Source organism: Gambusia affinis, linkage group LG14 (assembly GCF_019740435.1).
Source record: "Gambusia affinis linkage group LG14, SWU_Gaff_1.0, whole genome shotgun sequence".
NCBI lineage: Eukaryota > Metazoa > Chordata > Actinopteri > Cyprinodontiformes > Poeciliidae > Gambusia > Gambusia affinis.
In genome coordinates, this window is record NC_057881.1 from 13,172,529 (window position 1) to 13,192,059 (window position 19,531).

The 19,531-nt window shown below is 38.3% G+C and overlaps 1 protein-coding gene across 4 annotated transcripts in view; it reads left to right on the forward strand.

The window, feature by feature from the left end:
- The window catches only part of ripor2 (RHO family interacting cell polarization regulator 2), a 70,175-nt gene that overhangs the window by 13,338 nt on the left and 37,306 nt on the right, over positions 1-19,531 (forward strand). Inside the window, exon 1 of one of the 4 annotated variants that reach the window (XM_044137918.1) lies at positions 7,153-7,511. The exons of the other annotated variants lie outside the window; for them this stretch is intronic. The gene's annotated coding sequence lies outside the window, so the exon portion shown is untranslated. Of the gene's footprint in view, positions 1-7,152; positions 7,512-19,531 lie in introns of those variants that run through there. 4 annotated transcript variants of the gene reach the window in all.

Genomic DNA, 19,531 nt, shown 5'->3' on the forward strand with positions numbered 1-19,531 from the left:
TGGATTCAGAGATGTTCAGAGAGTCGTGGATGCTAACCTTAAGCAGAGGTCAGCATCCTTAACCAGTGATGCAGTTGCATTACTGTAACATGCAGAGTGTTGTATTTAAATTTGACCTGCAGAAGTTGAGTAACGGGTATTTTTAACCAAATTAAGGAAATGTTTTTAGTGAATTAGTGTGTTTATTTGTGTTTAATCATTTAATCCTGATCAAACATAGGATTAAATAATAAGTGTTGCTCAGTGGTAGGAAATATTCACATTTCTGGGATAACTGCAATTTAGACTATAGGGCTTTCTTGTAAGGAAAACAGGGTTGGTTTTTTTTCTTTATGAATGAAGCAGCTTCTTATCCATACACTGCAGGTTTATTATGTGATTTCTTTTCCAGTGGGTGACCCCTATATCTGTAAGCATCCCTCAATTTACTGCCAAGCTGTGGCTCCAATGTGCACTGCGACTGTAACAACCCTAGAAGAGCTCTCCCTGCAGCAAGTTCATAAATCGGTCAATTTTTATTGCTGTCCGTCAGCCTGACCTTAACTTTTATTTGACACTTACCAAGCAGCCCCACACTTTCCTTAATGCCAAACAAAAGCCATTTTGTCAGTAGAAAAATGGTCCTAAAACCCCTTCAGTTTGACCTTTTTGTCTCCAAACTCATGTGCATCATTTTTTATCATGAACACAGGAACACTGACAGTCCACCCCCACATACACCTCCACAGTCTGGAGGCAGCCTTCATCTGTGTGTGTCCACAGCAACACAGCACACACACGCAGAGCATGCAGACTAATATGACTGAGATCTAGTTTGTGCGTCACTCGCCGCTCAGCAGTGGGAAAAACTCTGACCTGAGGGGAACTACTGCAGCCAGCATCTTACTGCCCTCCTTCTCCCTCTTTCTACTTCTGACAGTTAGCTCCACTGACCTACTTTAGCCCCAACACACTCCACCAATCATTATTTTCTGCAGCTTTCCCTGAAAGAGGGGAGAGGCCATACAGTGAGAGAAAGAGGCAGCTTGCCTGCTTTCCACGTTGCCTTTTTAAGTACATTTTAATGGTGCAACATTCAGCAAGAAAGGTGATGCAACAGCAGAAATTTGCCTGTTTGTCTTCAAATTAAAAAACTGTTCAAATTAAAGATTGTCTCGGTTTTTTGGCTAAAGATGCCTGCATGAAGTTTCCACCTTCTCCTAGCCTTTTCCCCTCAGATCTCTCATGGTTCCCATGGTATTGCTTTGAGGGCAACACAGGGTGTGTGAGGTTCACATTTAGTGGTTTGGATCTTCTTTTGCGATGAGGTAACTGTTCCCAGTAAGAAGCGTGGCGGACCACCTGGGAATCTTTACAAGGCAGAAACATTTTGGAGAAGTCTGGAGATGACATGTTTCAACACTGGTCGCAAGTTCAAATAAATGAGCACCAGCGTTGGTTAGTGAAATGGTGTTCTTCTTACCAACATGATGTTCAGTGTAATTTAACTTTCTTTTGTTAGTTATGTGTCGGTTAAATAAAAGGCCCTTGGTAAATCTAAATTACTCCCAAAACTGTTAAGTACCTCAGGACTTAACATCCATCCAGCATCTAACACTTCAGTCACTACCCACGTGTGACTGAAACGTCACTGTATAATCAAAAATGAACATTTATTGTGGGGTTTTTTTTTTCAGTTCTTGCCATCAGCGACTTGAGAGGATTTCAATACCAAGTTTCCCAAATGCTGTTGTGTGTAATTACATTTTTTTTAAATATGACAGCCTCAGTGTATGTGTGTCTTAAAGTCAAATGCAACTCAGGATAATTTTTCAGTTATGAAAAAAATATATATATTTATATATATATATATAAAGGTTTTTATTGTTCAAACAAACTGCATTTGGTGGTACTCCTCGGGAAAGGAACTGGATATTGTTTGTCCCAGAGGTCAGCAAATTATATATATATATTTATATATATATATATATATATATATAATATATATATATATATATATATATATATATATATATATATATATATATATATATATATATATTTAGATAATTATATATATATAATATATATATATATATATATATATATATATATATATTTGGCATTGGGGCTTGTACAAATATAAAAGCATTTTCACCAGTTGGTTTGTGGTAAATAAAATAAAAATGTTAAACCAACATAAACCATCTGTAAAGACTTACCTTTTAAAAAAAAATAAATAAAAAAAATGGTTAAACTTAAATCTAAAATATGCAGTATTTGCCAAAATATGCAGTATTTGCCAATAGAGAGGTCTGCTAAAAAAGGGGGCAGAAATTTCTATATCACTGAAAGCAGTTCACTGACACTTTCTGCTAGTGGCATCAGCCATTGTATTTGGACTCTTCAACTAAAGTATGCTGCCGAAAGTCAACAGCATCTGAGCACTGGAACACACTGCAAAATGCAAAAAAAACTAAATAATTTCCCAGTTGCTAAGTACTTGAGCATGAAAGATGTGCTTACAATGTTATGAAGAAACAGGGGAAAATGTCTCATTTGCTCTTTTGGAGGGATTTCTGTGACTGTGTGTGTGATGCTGTTGTTGATGTTCTCTTCTATGTGTTGCCTCTAAGGCAGAGAGCTTCCACCTGCCACATGCCAGCTGTCATTAAAGTCCAAAGCAGTCAAACCACGCAGCATGCAACTGAGTCATGATTGTGTTTCACACTCAAATACATGACAGGAGATATATGAATAAGTACATCTAGATAAAATGGTAGACAACACAAATACAGCATAGCTTTTGTTTGTTTATTTTAGTGCAGTAAAGACAGAGCAGAGCTTTCAGTGTGTCTGACAATAAATCAGCCTGAGCAGAGGTGACAGTGAGCGTCTCCCATATTTCAGTGTCACACGTTCACCATCAGCTGTGTCTGTGCAGCTTTAGACTTTGATCCTCTGCCCTAAAGTCGGCTTTCCTTTCTGACTCCTGTGCAAAAACGTTTCTTAAAAGCAACTAAAACAAAAGTTCTGGATACTAGTGAAAAATATTCATGCAGCTGCAACATAGGATATTATAATAAACAGGTGAAAACAGAAATGCACATTTTTCCAGTGTAACATGAGCAATCTGCAAAAGATGCCATCTGAGCTTTATCCCTCAATAGAGAGCTCCAAAATTGAAAAAAATTTATATCAACTTAAATTTTTTTGAACACATAAACCTAACAGTGCAATGTTATTGCATTAGTAACATTTAAAATGACAAATAAATACTTTGAAAACAAATAAAAGGAGCCCTGATTTAGAAAGCAGACTTTAAATCTGTCCAAATATAACACACTGAAGTGACTGTAGTATGGTAGGCAAAAAGTGTCACAATCCTAAAAACAAACAAGCTCATTTAAAATTATCTTATTTAATAATAATAATAATAATAATAATAATAATAATAATAATAATAATAATAATAATAATAATAATGATAATAATAATAATCCAGATAGGTTACACTTTAGTAGTCTGTCCTCTTATTCTAAAATGTTACATTTTAACATCTTTTTAGATTTTTATGCATTATCGCATGCTTTGACTGCTTCAGCAAAAAAGCGATTTGTATTAAAAATGAATTCACATCAGTCTTTTTTGCTCCAGTTTCACCTACGATATTTACTCAGATACGGACAGTCATTTGTTGGCATGTTTCTCCCAGCCATCAAGTTAAGCAGCCCACTTAAAATTTGCGAAACATGCAATGACAAGGCAAGTTTTACTCTTCATAATATCAGTCTGTCTTACTTTATGCATTTAACTAGTAATGTAGATGTCACATGTTATTCCGGGGACATCTGACCGCAGAATAAGGTCAAATGAAACTCTAAGTCTTATATGTGGTTTGTTTTTCTAAGACAATTTGCCTTCAAAGTCCCTTCAAGCCATCCGACACATGTGGTGGATATAAGGGAAGTTACATTTCTATCAGTGCAGTTGGAAATTTGTTCATTTTAGTTTTTTAATTAATGAATTTTCTTAGTTTACAAACTTTATGCTCACAAACGACACCTGCAGTGGTCTGACTGTTGACTCCCTCCTACAGTTATTGGTCATAGCTGAATTGTTTTCTCTTTCCACTGCTTCTGGTTGTTCTTTTCTTTAAATTCAGGATTCCACAGTGTGTCCAAAGGAGAAATTGCTTCTGATAGATGAGAAAAAATTCATCTTTTCCCTTATTTACTCCGACTTAGTTCTATTCACACTACAGCACTGTTATAAAAGACGTTGACACTTGAAAAGTTCAGCTTCATGCTTTCAACATTTTTACATTTTTCTGGCTCTACTGTGTGATGACATGCTCCCTTTAGTTATTGTTCATGTCTTGTAGATGGTACAAAATTGTACGATTTATTTAGGGAATTTTCCTGCAAACATTTTCTGGAGAAAATTGATATCATAAATCTCAACTCAGATGTATCCACAAGAACCTGCTGCTTGTTTCTCATTGACAGACTCTGCTTAAAGATCAACCTGCAGCTGTTCTTCTTTGGTTTACTGACTGCATGTGTGCATGGTGTTCTCTTTGCAGTGTGTCTGAACATGCTGGCTCCCCCCCATAAATATAGCTGCTGGTCAGTGGCTGCTGATGACAGCCATAATTACAGGCTGAGCTGTCCAACAGCTGAATAAGAGAGAAAGAGGGGGTGTGTTTGTGGAAGTGTGGATACTGGTGTTCAAACTGAAGTGCTCACACACAAAAAAAAAAAACTGCAGAACTCCCGGGAGGTTTGCATTGGGTTTAGAACAAATTGGGAAACAATGGTATAAAATCTATGAAACATGCCCTTCTAGTCATTAGAGCTGTTTCAGATAGCTTGTATTTCTCTTACTAATTTCTAACCAGATTTCTGGAGCTATTGTTCTTTTATTTTTAATTATGAAGGTAATGCATTCTCACTTTTGCACTTTATGAACACAAATAATAGAATTTGATCCCAAAGTAAAGTTAATTTTCAAACAGTTTAACTGAATGCCTGAGCACCTCTGATCCTTCCCATTAAGGTTATTTCAAAGTCCCGTCTGCCCCTAATGATGGATTAAAAAGGACAAGTCATTTTCTGCTCCCGTCGCTTTGTGGAAGGGTGAGGTGAATCGGATTTGTATGGACTCAGCGGAACAACATATCCACTTATGGAGTCCAATTATGCTGGCAGGAGCACACTGAGATGAGTCACTCCTCAAAATCCAGCTGCAGAAATGAAATTTTTTTCCTCCACTTTAAATAGCAGTAACTGTGCTTTACACTGTTTGCTGCTTTTAAAGATGGAGATGTTTGTCTTTTCTCTGTAGATTCCTTTCATGTAATTTACTGTGCTTGCTCCTCGCTTTCCAGGGAGCATCCCTCTGCCTGAGATAAAGTGGATTAAGATAAATAGAAAAAACACCTTACTGTTAAACTGTGTAATGCCAGATAATGAACCCAGTGGGCAGAAAAAGGAGCAAAGTGTACTATTTCAGATCTATTACCTGTCAAAGATGCACTATCCCGAATAAGATAATAACGTTTTAGCCCTTCAAAGCTAAAGAGAGAGTAGAGCCGCGGGTTCCAATTCCAAATCCTCCAGGGTCAGTTACCTGAATGCTTTAAATGTTTACATATTTCTTCAGTTTTTGTAGCAACATGATAAAGACCCATTCTTTGAAATCTGATGTTTAGAACCAGGGAAACATCTAAAACATGTTGGATTCTGGGTATTCCAAGACCAGAGCTGGGAATCATGGGTTTAAAGAGAACCTATGCTGCATGTCATTTCCCCCTGAAGACACACCTAACCTAACCTCCTGGAAGTAATAGAGGTACTGAGGTTTATTAGTGTATGTGCATTGTCTGGCAAAGATTCTTTATAATAGTCCAGCAATTTATAGTAGTTCAATGGCACAACAGTGTATTTTTATGGCTTTCATTCATCCACACTTCTTCACAAAGGGAGGTTGTATAGAAGACTGTTAGTGGAACTAAATTAGTCAACTATAAAACAGCCGTAGTGAAAAAAACACTCTGATTATTAATGGCGCTTCCATGGAGATATCTTTTTTTCTATTCTCTAGCTCGTTGCTCCAGTTAAGTACAGATATTTGAGCTGTGTTTAACTGTTTAAAGAAAATGACTCGATTTGACTTTAGATATTGAGGTTGTGGTTGGCATACATCCTTTGCTTTTCCAAATCAGGATTTAGTTGTGAGTAAGTTGTCTGTTCTGCTGCAGGATTCAGTTGCTAGGGGATTTTTTAAAAATGTGTAAATCTGGAATTCAACTGTTTAAATACTATTCTTTCAGCCACAATAACTGTCAGTCTGTTGGTTATAAAGCTTTTGAAACTATAACCACCTAAAGTGGCATCTGCAGGACAAAACACTACCAGCCGCAAAAAGCCCCAACACGTTAATAAAGGTCTCCAATTTACAACGGTCACAGCAACACAAGTTAGAAAGGCAAGGTCAATATTCTGGAGTCTGACTGGATCACAGAATATTATGCTCTGTGAGCCATTTAACGACTTTATGATATTAAAACACTTCTTCATTCTCTGGATGTGAACAAATTAAAGTCCCAAAGGGTTTTTCTCTCATTGCAAGATGCCAAAAGTCTGACTAAATCAAAGTAAAAGCTGATGAATTGAAATATGCGCTAAAAAGAAATGAAGTCAAATAAATATAGCATACTGCAGCTGTGACATGGCCAATGATGCTGATTGCTGAAATATTGCGCAGAACAATGTTGTCTGTTACCATTAGCTAAAATTAAAACAATAATGATGTGAAATTTTAGAAACAACTACCTGATTTCTTTGTACATGCAAATGTAAAATAAAGTGATGTATTGCAAATACTGCATTAATTACCTAAATTAAAATCAGTCTGAAATTAGAAGCCTTCTTATTTTACCATATGCATTGTTTTATTTAAATTTTAGGCTTTAAAAATAGCTTGATTCAGCCTGATTTATATTGGATGAGAAATAACAAAAGGACAAACACATATGATGATGTTCAACCCCCACCACCTTCACCACATGATGGAGTCTCGGGGTTATTCTTCTCAGATCTGGGTTATAAAACCGGCTGGTACCGCCCACTCGGTAACATCTCTGGTTTCTGATTGGTCCGCCGTTGTTGAGGAGGAGCGCCTCAAACACAAACTGGAATGTGTGCGGGTCGGCTCAGTGATTGCAGTGTGTGGACGTCTGGCTGCGGCGTCTGATGATCAGGGACGAAACGACGATAACCTACTCACCGCTCCATGCTTCTTCTGGCGTAAACCTTTCTATTATTTGTTCTAAAGCTGCGCCGGAAAAATCCTGCAAGAAAAATCAAGCCTCGGCGCTGAAAGCGAAGACGCACTTAATTTTTTTTCTTTTGTTATTTTTTGTTTTGTTCTTTTTTTTTTTTTTTTTGGTAACGGATGGATGGACAGGCGCAGGTAGCCGGGCAGAGACGCAGTTGAGGAGCAGCTATTACTGGTGAAGTTTTGCAGAGGTGAGTTGAAGCATCCGGGAGTGCAGATACATGCAGAGCGTGTTGGATGGGAAGCGTCTCTGAGGATCAGGGAGGGAAATCTCCCTTTTCCCCCTCTCACACACAGCTGTGGAGAGGGAAGATCTTCCATTCTCTGGGGCAGTGGGTTAGTAGATCAAGGCGATGCATGAACTGACTGATGCAAACGGACAACAGCCGGCAGTAATTTAATTCATACTTCTGGTTTTGCAGATGGTAAATATTTAGTACTTTGCCAGTTTTCAAAATCAATGTTTTGTTTGGTTTTCTCCCCTGTTCCACCTGTGAACCATTACAACTAAATAAGCTAAACAAAATTATTTAAAATGGATGCTTTGATTCAGAGATTCACTGATCATTTTTGTGACCAATTTCCAAACAATTATGTAGAGCAATATTGATTTTACTTAATTCATTTTTTAAAACATATATAGAAAAAAAGCAACATTTTTAGTACTGTATGTAAATCTTATAATGCGTGTCTATGTATACCACACTATTCTGTCACAAGCAGTCATCAGATATTTATATTGGGACCAGAGGAGATGTCAAACTGTGTGAGAGGGAGGGCAATCAGTGTGACACTTCAATAGCATTTCATTCTAATTTCAAAACATGATTAGAGTTTATTATAAATTATCTTCAACATTTTATAATAGTGATTAGTCTAGTTAGCACAATTAGCACAGCTAGCTTTGCAGAATGTAAACATCAGTCTCTGGGGATCCCCTCCAGATTTATTCTGTCAGATTTCCAGAACATTGCCTACATTTCCTAATCTAACATGACTTTTGATGCAGACTCTGCAAAGGTGTAAAGGAAAGCCATCTTGGTATTATGTTCAGCTTCCTGTTATGCAGCAGCCTGAAGGAAAAGTGAGCATGCCATTCGCTTCCGTTCTCCAAGCTTCCAACACTTGGCTTATTCTAAGAAAAACTTATTCAGCTCTCCTTAGTAGAAACTTCCACACAAAAGAGTGTTGCTTTCAACACGTTAGCTTTCAGAAATGGTGCATTCGCTGACTGGTGTGCACATTGTTTCTCCTTGGTGAGGCCCACTCTGCAGCTGAAACATGAGGTCCAGCCTGATGGTTTTAGGAAATTCCTTTGCAGATTTTTTGCTGATCATGAAGGTCAAAGGTTATCATTGCCACCCACAGTGAATCTGTCAGTTAAATAAGAGTAAACAAACAAACAAAGGATCCAGTCCATTGTCTTTAAAGTGTCCCACCATTTTTCTACCTGCTAGGACGCCTTTTAGCTCTCAGCTATTATTGCATTTCCAGCTGCATCTCCTTCACGCTGATCAAAGGCTTGTCTTGCATTCACATTGCTCTAATATATTTGCAGTTTTATCCAGATAACAGATCAGCATGCTGTGCAATTTGTTTTTTCCCCTCGCAGGCTGCCTGTGTAGCGTCTGGGGTAAAAGTTTTTCTTTATTTTCTTTAAGTGCAGCGCCAGTCTGACTTTGATATGGTTAAGTGGAAGCGCTTTGCTTCGTTGGCAGGCTGTTTGGGCCATGCCTAAGCTGAAAAGGGGGTTGGTGTGTGTGCCTTTTTTGTGCCAAGCTGAGAGAGGCTGCAGGGATGCAAGACCGGCGTCTGTTCCCACAAGCTTTCCCATCACCTTCTCTCCACTTTACCACAGCCGGCTTTTCATTCCCTGCATCTGCTGCCCTCGGTCTCAGCCCACTTTCTTTCTCCTCCTTTTCTTTTTATCCCCGTCTCTCACTTTCTCTGCCACACACATGCAAAGACAAGGGCACACGCACGCACGCACACACACGCACTCATTTCCTTTTTGTTTTCCCCCAAAGCCTCATTAAAGAAATTATGACTGTGTGGTTTGGAGGAAAATCAGACGCGCTGTCATTTTTGTTGGGTTTTCCCCTTGACTTTAAAAACAAAACAGCCGTGTTGATGTGAGCAGAGAAAACCAACAACACCTGAAAGCTAACATATTTTTTTCTCTTTATTTATGACTGACAGTTTCTTAAAGCTCAGGGAGAGGTTACATCCAATCTGTTCACTGGTTTTACAAACCTTACATGTTCAGTCTCGTTTAAAACAAAGCTATAACGTGTCTACTGGTTTTTCAACCTAATTTGAGGTTCAATCAATTTGAGGTTTGATATTAAGACAATAGAGGATTGTTGAATCCTTTCTTTAAACTGATGAATCTTATGCTGTTAGCTTGCTAACTTTAGTTTTAAATTACTCTAAGCAGTGTTTTTGTTTTTACTGTAAATCTACAATATTGCCAAAGGTCTTTGGAAACCCACAACATTGTTGAATTCAGATGTTTCACCCACTGCCATGGCTGCAGACCCTAGGCTTGCAGCCTGCTTCTTCAAGCATTTATGAGAGCGAGGTCAGTGGATGCTGTGGTGCAAAACTGAAAACTTTATCCAGATTCTGTAGCTACTAATCAATGATCTTTATATGGACCACAAATTAGCTCAAGATCAGTGTACAGAGAGCTTAGAGGAACGGGGCCCTTCGCCGAATAGCCTCATTCGTGCTTTTATCAACAAGAGCAATGCAAAGTGTTGATGCAGTGGTGTAACACATGCCACCACTGGGCTGAAGATATGTTTCTTGAAGTGAAAACCTATGCCTCTCTATCTGGAAATCCAGTAGATGGGTCTCTGTTTGGTAGTTGCTAGAATAATTGAACCTTGTCAAGTGTAAAGTTTGGTGGATTGTACTGTCTGTCTGATGTTCAGGGGTTGAACTTGACCCCTTAGTTCCAGTGGGGACAGTTTGGGATGGTCCTTTCCTAATCCAACATGATGGTCCACCAATGCACAAGGAAAAAAGTCCATAAAGACATGGATGGGAAAGTTTGGTGTCCTCAATCTGTAAGTCTCATCCAACGTCAATGTCTGACCTCGCAAATATGAGGTCAGACATTGACCTCCCAAAAGATTTGACTCTGTTAAAGCCGGATAATTTGGGCTGACATTCGTTTTAACCCTAAGAATTAAGAATGATTAAGAATATTCTTGGCAATACAGTGTATTTCCGAACTACGTCCATCATTTTAGGATAAGAAAAGCTTCCTGGCAGCTGGTCAGTAGTGTGCTGCTCTATGCTCTCTAATTATTATACCATTCGCTACAGTCTTGCTCTTCCTTGGGAAGAGACTACATACAAGTCAGTGGCAGTGTAACTCTCAGTGCTGTAGGCGATATCCAGCATTCATAAGTAACAGGCAAGTCTTGCTTTATGATTTGTCCAAACAAATCTTGCTTGATTTTCGTCTTCATCACGCTTGCTTGGTTGGTATTTTCTGTAGAAAGGGGGACTGTAACACACAGGAAGTGGATTTGAAACAGTGGTATGTTTGTACCCAGAGTCTCTATCCGGTTAGTTGGTGTTGCTTTGAAACTATATATCACAGGCTGGGAGATATAGTTTACATACTGTGGCGACTTGTCAGTATATCACTTGTCATAATAACCCCTTTTCATAATAGCCATCTCACATATTGTGAGATGGCTATTATGAAAACAGGGTTGCTTTAAAATTACAGGCCAGCCGCTGGGTGATGAAACATTACTTTTGTCTATGTTTTGTTCATTCTGCTGTCAACGATTTGGAAGAAAAACACATTTTAGAGGACGCTTTGCAACTTTTCTTTGGTTTTATCCAAATCAAAACATTTTGGAAGATTTTAGGTCAACCCCATGTGACATAAATTACTATCTATTTTAGAGCTTGATTATAATATTGATGACATATCGAAGAGTTAATTGTTGGTCCAGTTCTAAGATATGAAGTTCTTGACCTTCTCTCTTCCTAGAACAGCCACTTGTACCATCCTCTTAATGTTGCTTTTATGTCCATATCTTTCTCCATCTGAGTCGTGTCTGTAAGGGATGGGAAACTTTCTTACAGAAGGACAGTCTGCTTTGTTTCCTCACTTTATTGATGGTGTGAATTGTTGAAATATTAACTGTCCTTGAGGATGCAATTTACACAGGAGGCTTTTACTATTAATATTGCACTGAGATTAGGTTTCAGGATGCCTTAAATGATTTAAGCTATAAACATTTTGATGGTGCCACTTGGTGCATAAGAATGTCAAATTCACCTTTTGTAACGACTGAACCATGAAAAAGCAAGACTCTACATTTGGAAAGCAGCGTTGAACTTTATTTTGATAGCTTAGGTACACTTGTACTCTGGAAACTCCACGTAATACATAGGATTTTATTTTGAAATGCCAAACTAGCTCATATTTCCATTTCACTGACTTAGTTGAAATAGTAAAAAAGTTAGGCTTTTATTGTGAAATGTTGGCATTATAAATGTTTATAATGTGGAACCTAAATTTGCAACAATCTAACTTGTCAAATATGGCGTCTTTTAGTTTGAAAATCATCTGTAAAATTTGTGTTAAACTTCCAGCATAATGTCTTTTACCATCACTGGTTTAGTTCTATCTGCAAACGTTATTTTGGAAGTCTTAATTACTCATTACGTTAATTGCTGGTTTTTGCCCATTAGGAATTTAGATCGTTCTTTACTTTTAATTCAATTTTAGAACAGCGTGACACTTATACCGAGAAGTATCTTTGAGCTTTACACATAAGACATGGAGTCTCCGTGTTATCTGGATGATTTCTGTCTTTTCTTGGACAGTAGATGTATGAGCGAGTGTGAAGAAACTCCCTGCAAAGCAAAATCAACAAGGATGCAAAAGCTCTGAATAGACGGCCACAAGACTGAAAACTCATTTTGCGTTTCAGAAACTGACAACCATAAAGATAAACAGGAAATTGGGACAGTCTATTTAAAAACATAGAATAAAGTTATTTTTGATGTCTGTCAAGATGCTTTCAAACTTATTTTTAGCAACAGTCTTTCAAATTGTTGCACAAAGTTTTCATTAAAAAAAACAAAACCTTCCTGTGCTTGTTGATCATATGCAGAACAGACGGAGACAAACATCCCATCCGGTCGGATAAGGTGAGTTCCTGCTTTAAGTCAGAGGTTATCTGGCCTCTGGGTGACTGCAAAACCTTATCAGCCTGACCTGACAGGTCCAATCCTGCAATCACTGCATCCTGGTGTGGGAGATGATTCTTCCTCGGTTTGGGAATTTCTAGTGTCAAGAAGGCTGTTGTCTGTTACTGTTGTCGGTATGTGGAGGGAAGGGTAGAGTTTGGGAGTGGACGGCGATTGGGACTGAGGAAGCTGGAAGGAATGATTTATGCATGTGGGCGATGGTATTCTCTGGGGCTGGTCGGCAGGACGGGAAAGGAGAACAGTGATTGTGGCCACACAGGTTGTTGTGTCTGGGAATGGAAACCTAAATGGTGATTTTACTGAAACCAGTAGACAAAATTGTGCAGTAATTATCCTTACTTAAATCCAAGATAGTTTGTTTTTTTTATCCACCTACAATGAACTAGTCAATATTATTCATATGGTTGATAGAAAAGGTAGTTCACTCCATGTTTGCTTCTCTAAATGACTGAAAACGTCACTGTTTATTAAAGCTTAAAAAGTTATATTTCTTCCTCTTTATATAATTATGTCTTGTGTTTTTATGCTGTTGTGTAATGTTTTGTTTTTGTTGCATTTTTCTTCCTGTTTTATGAATGTTGCAACATGGGTGAACTTTCCTTAACCTTTGCCTTACTGTAATTGCTCATTCAGGTGGCTAGACCTACACTTTACTTAATTTTAATTACCGTCCTTACTCTGTTAAAATGTGTCAAAATGAATAAATTGTTTATAAATATCCAGTATTTCCTTCACCTCCTCAGTGATGAGGCACTGAGCTGAGCTGAGTTTAGCTCTAGTAGAAAAGACGTATCGAAAAGCTGCAGATAAAGGAGACTTTCTTGGAGGCACTGCAGCCTTTTGGACTAGTGCTGATTAAGCAGAGGCAGCTCTCCAAGCTGCAAATAAGAAAAACAAGAAAGTATGCATTTTGTGCACTGTTTTCTGTGATATCACATCCAAGTCATTGCACTTATACATTATAAACACAGAAACCATCTGTTTGCTTGGATTTGTGGGTGTTTTCTCCTCTGGCTGTATAAGTAAGAAGCAGTACTTTATGAGGAATGATGATGAGGACGAATGCGAGTTTCTGAGGGACATCCACTGCTATGAGCACTTGCTCATTTCTCTCATGGGATTTCCATCTTTTTCACTTTACTTTTCTGTCCCACTCCACATTTCTCACTCTCCATCCCTCCCTGGATCTTTCTCTATTCCCTCCCCATCTGCTTTCCTCCCAGTTTTCCCCTCCCTGTCCCTGTCTCCAAACTCCTCCATAGATACAGGCGAAGAATTTATGGAAGGGAGTTTGAACCTATCCTCACCCTGCTTCTCGCTGTCTCCGAGCAGATCAGTACCACACTCCTTGTTTGCGCATAAATGTGAAAATGCTTTCCCCTTAATCATCAGCTCCGACTGTGCCACAGATGAACTTGATATCATGAGTGAGCTGTGATATTTGACGTACTGCCAGCGAGTTGTGGCTGCATTATGACTGCCATAAGCGTTTTAGGGTCATAAGCTCATAATCTGTTTTGGTATGTGGTTCTCTGTCTCTGCAGAGTCCAGCAGATAGAGGATTCACTGTTGGCCCCCATCTGTGTGTCATGATCCCTTTATGTCTGCTGCTTTGTTTTTGGTGGCAGGGCGGCAGCACACAGATAACAGATTGGTGACACATTCAGCTGCAGCCGTCTGGACGGTTTTCCCCGTGGTTGCTGGCAATAAGTCGGACATGAGTTGTCAACGTTTCTGGGCTCTGACGGCTCTCTCAGCTCCAGCCTCCTGCCATCACGATGCTCGCGTAAAATAAAGGCCAGGAGCGTTCTGGATGACGAATGTGTTTTCATGGCATTGTGCAATAGTAGGGTGGGGTTTGAACGGCTGTTCCTGCTGTTAGTAGCTTTAAAGTTTGGTTTCTCTACAAAATCGTCATTATCTAAAGATGCTGTTAAGAGCGCCACTTAAACCACTACTAAACAAGCTTTGAAATCAATGTAAACTATATTTTGTCAGATATTGGAAATAAACTTTCTAGCATATTGTCTTTATTTCTGCACACTTGAAATGTTGCATAAAAAATTTTGTATTTCCATCCATCCTGATGGAAGATGAACCTCAGTTTCAAGAGTTTTGTTGCTTCTGTATTTCACTTAATGCAGCTTTTCATTAAATTTGTCCAGATTTTCTGCTTGTGCTGAAAAAAAAATGGTCCCACAGCATGATGCTGCTCCTATGTTTTTTCATGTGAATAATAAATTTGCAGTGATGTGCATTCTTAGTTTTCACTCAAACTGTGTATTTTAAAGCATATTTCTTTCAAAAAAAATTTTTTTCTTTCTTCCATAAAGGCCAGAATTGTGGAGAATGTCATAATGTCTTCTTATCAGATTTTCCCACCTGAGCTATCGCTCTCTGCAGCTCCTCTAACGGTACCATAGGCCTTTTGGCTGCTTCTCTGATTATAATCTACTCATCTAACCTGTCAGTTTGGGCTTGTGGATCGGTGCTGTTATGTTGCTCTTTTGTTCACAATCCAAATAAAATACTCTAAAGTTTGTGATTGTTAAAGGGACAAAATGTGGAAACAGTTTAAGCCATATGGCCATTTTTACAAGATGCTCAACAATTAAAATATAATAGATCAAGATTTTAAATTGAGGCAACGGAATGACATGATTAGAAGAGAGAGAAAGTAGGTCCCATTTGAAAAAGATTTCATTCGTCTTCTTGTGGGTTTGTGTCGTAGGGTTGAGCAGATGTGCGGAGAGACAGATGGTAGTGATATAGCATGAAAAACCTTTTACATTTTTTATCTTTATCATTATTCACTGACTCAGTTTCCCCCTATGTGATCATTCATTTCTCTCTCTTTTTTTACTATTTTAATATTTAGTTTCACATAAAAAAGTCAGAAATGCTTCCTCTGCTGGTATCAGACAGCCGCTACACTTCTAAGGCCCCTCAATCTCGAGTGTACTTTAGTTGTTAAATGTTTAATTTCTAGTGCTTCATAAGTGGCTGTATTAGAAGAGCTTGAAGACATATTTCATGGCCCTTCTCCCTGCTGAGTCTTTGCTCCGAGCCGCCTAATGGTCTCCAGCTGAAACGTGTAACAGTGAAACTAGAGTTGATGCAGACGGGCGCAGCTGTATCCTCCAGTGGATTTCTCTGCCAGGGATAGATGATTTTTAGTTTTATCGTGATTTTGTTGTTTTTCTTTTCTGCATTCAGCAGCTTTGTAAAGTGTTGTTCTGCAGTTAGGATTATGGTAATGGCTTCGTCAAGGCTACGGGAGGAATGAGTAGAACATTAATCCACCATGACCAGTTTGGAAATTACACCCAGAGTGATGTTGCTGCTGGGATGTGTTGCACTCCTACGGAATAAAAATAGCTGGAGAGCGTGAGCTTATGGGTTGGTACGTTTAACCGACTTCTTGAGCACATAAACATGAGAAATGCTGAAATTAATCAGTAGGGTTCACATAGTTGTGCCTCGTTTTGTTGTTTAAAAGTGATTTGTGGAGTTTACAGAAATGCAAAATCTGAAGCATGACATAATTTTCAAACCATCCTTTTATGAATATTTGGCTTTTATTTCATGCTCAGTTTGCTGTAAAAGCCATCGCTATCACAGTAGCCGCTATCAGTGAAGAGAACGTTATCTTTTACCTCTAAAAATAACAAATGAACCTGAAAAAACCGGCGCAGGCCTGTTTATTTGGCGCCTGCATTCCGGCGCTGCAGCATAGGTGGTTATTTTCCTATCAGTCACATCAAATGAATCGAACAAAACGGCTCAGCGAGCAGGTTCTCATGCTTACCGGATGCGTAACGAATTTATTAAATCAATAACCGGATCACTTTAAGGTGGGAAAAATTCTGAGGAATTTGAAAAATTCATGTCCAGATACAATGAAACAAAGTTATTGTAGCATCATACGTTGCTTAGATATTAAGTAAAGATAAGTTTAGTTTTTTTATATATCATTTCAAGGAACTGCAGCAATATTTGCTTATGGATCTTGACCAAACTATAAGCTGACTTCTAAAATGTTAGAAACAATAAAAACCACAAATTGCCAGAAATGTCATCTTCATACACAATTTATTTTTTGTAATCTGTGAATACTTTGCAGTCTTGGGGAAAAAAGCAAACGCAACTACTTCCATCTTAGTTTGTTTTTTGTTTGTAATGATACGCAGAGACATTGCATCATTTATTTCAGCTTTTAAGCCGTGTTAGAGAAAAAGAATTTTATTCTGGAAACTTGTCGTATCCATGTAACTTAAACCTTCCTCTGTTGCTGCAAAAAGCATAAATGTGATTTAAAAAGAAATCTCTTATTCGGTAGATAGCCCTGATGACGGTATGGGTTACAGTTCTCAAAAGGCATTACACGCTGCTCTCCACAGCTGAAATGTCAACGACAGCTGCCTGAATGTAACTTCAGTCCAGACACGCCTGACTTAATCCGGTCATCTGTCCATTTAAATGCCATTCTGTATCCCAATCCTAATTTTTTTTTCTCTGCCCCACGAGGATCCAGATGACCTATAATTAGAACAGAGTGACTATAATCACATCTCAATGACAAGACAGGAAGTCCGACCACTCTTACGCTCCCAACGGGGTCAGGAGGAGCTTCTGAGGCCTTTGAACTGCTGGAAAAGTCTCTGGAGTGGCGAGGAATAAGATTTAGCTTTTGTTAGGCGATGACCTCAAAGGAGAATATGAGAATATGTCAACTGGGGTGACAGAGGTGATGAGGAGATGAAGCGGGGTTAAATCAGGAAACTGCCAGCATGCTCTTTCCTCCCCATTTTTAGAAAATTTGATTTTATCTCAGACTTCATCTGATGGAGCTGATTTCTCCTCATAAGTGCAGACACTCACAGAAGGAAGATTGTTTTTACAGCATTCCCACTGCAGCACATTCGGCTCCCCAGTTTGTTTAAGTAAAGCGACAGTCAGATGATTCCTCTTATTTATACTGTCCGGCCTGTTTTCAGTGTTGACGCGATAAAGCTTTGCTTGTTCACCAGGGAGGACACAGAAATCAGAGCGTTTCTATCTGGGTCAGGATTCTAGGATTATTTTTGGTCCAAGAAAATTCTCATTGCAAAAAAAAAAAGTTAGCAGGAGTCATTAGGGGATGTCATTAAAATATATATATTTTTTCATATCACTACACGTTGTTTAAAAGTCAGCCAAAGCAAACGCCTGATTTTTAGTGTGTGATCAAAAACTTTATACACAATCAGCACGTTTTAGACGGTTCTGTCATGGGTGTCGAACTCTAAAATCAGGCACAGACAGACGTGTTTACATCTTCTGTCATTCAGAGGGAGTCTGTAAAGCCACTTTTAAAACAACACATGCCTCTTTTAATTTCCTGCTTAACTGAATTATTGAACAAAATAAATTCTCAATTCTCAGTGTAAAACGTGTTTATTGTAGGAAGGATGTAAATGCCATTTAAATCAATGTTCAGAGCTTTGTGGGAACTCATTACTGTCACTGGGTTGGGTTTACAACACCTCTTTAACCAAGGTGATTCATTTTACACACTGATAGCTAGAGGATGATCAGATTACAGTGGCTGGAGTTCACAGAGTCATAATCTGCCATGTCGTCACTTTTACATGACAGACAGATGCTCGTTTTCACTCAGTATTTGAAAGCTGTGACATATATTTAAGCTCCATACTGCATCAAATCATAATTGTCTAGAATGTGAATATTTGGTTGGTTAATGTATATCAAGTGTGATGCATTTATGTTTTGCATACTGATTATATATTTGACCAGTTGGAGGGACTGTGAGGTGCCTTTAATTCCCACAGCTGACGTTTAGCTTATCAAAGTAAATAATGTCTTTGATAAGTGTTATATAATGTTTATTATTTAAACATATATATATATATTTATCAAAGAAAAGATGCTAGAAAAGGTGAGTTGCTTGTCTTTATCGTCACAGTTTCCAGCAGCAGAACGGCAGTTCTGTGTCGTGTTCATATTGTGCAACCCCAATTTAGGAACCTGCTATTTGACAGGTTACTGTTAGCATTATTAAAACTTTCAGGTCCTGTCTAGACAGGTTCGTGTTTTTTTATTAACTTGACTACTTGAAGGAAATTCATCGATCAGTCCTTTATTATAAAATCTGTCAAGCTTTGTCCTGTCGTCCACTTAGAAACTGTTTTATGAGCTTAGACGTTATCATGCATTTCCGTCATTAACAGTTCTTGCTAGAAAGAAAAATATACTACACACTAGATAAAGTGCGCACATGTGAACGGATGTGTTTACAGTTTACAATGACTGCAGAAAGTGATTCGATGGCAGTGGTTGGGTATAGCATGGTGACACAAAATATCAAATTTGTCTTGAACCAAATGGCTGCTTTCGACTTTGCAGTTATTGCTGTGCAATTACAGCAACACATAATAACCCTCCTTGGTTATTAAGTTATTTTGGATCACTATGGGAACCTAAAGCAACTTGTGCTCCTTCCTAATAAAACTCCTCGGGTATCAAGCTCGTTCTACTTGGTCTTTTCTCAATACAAACCGATTTTCTAGTAGCCCAGTCAAGATGGTTGACGTTGGAAGAACTCGGTTAACAAAAAAGAGTTAGCAAAGACTCAGATGGAGAATAAAAATCCGTACCAATAATCACTACTAAACCTTTTCATGTTGTTTGACTTCAGGTAAATAGGAGTCATGTAGCTTATCAATCTAAGCAATCAATCAATCATTGATTGTAAGTTGGGGGTTGTCATCTACAACTGGTCTCTAGTGTTGCTGGAATACATTTCAAAACGGTGTGATATTTTGATGACGTGCTGTATCTCATAAGCAAATTGGCAAGACAATTTTTTTTCTTGATTTGAGATATGAAGACTGACACATTTGGTAAGAGGAAAGTTTAGGGTCATTTCTCAGCTAAAAATCTGATTTGAACAATTTCTATTCATCCA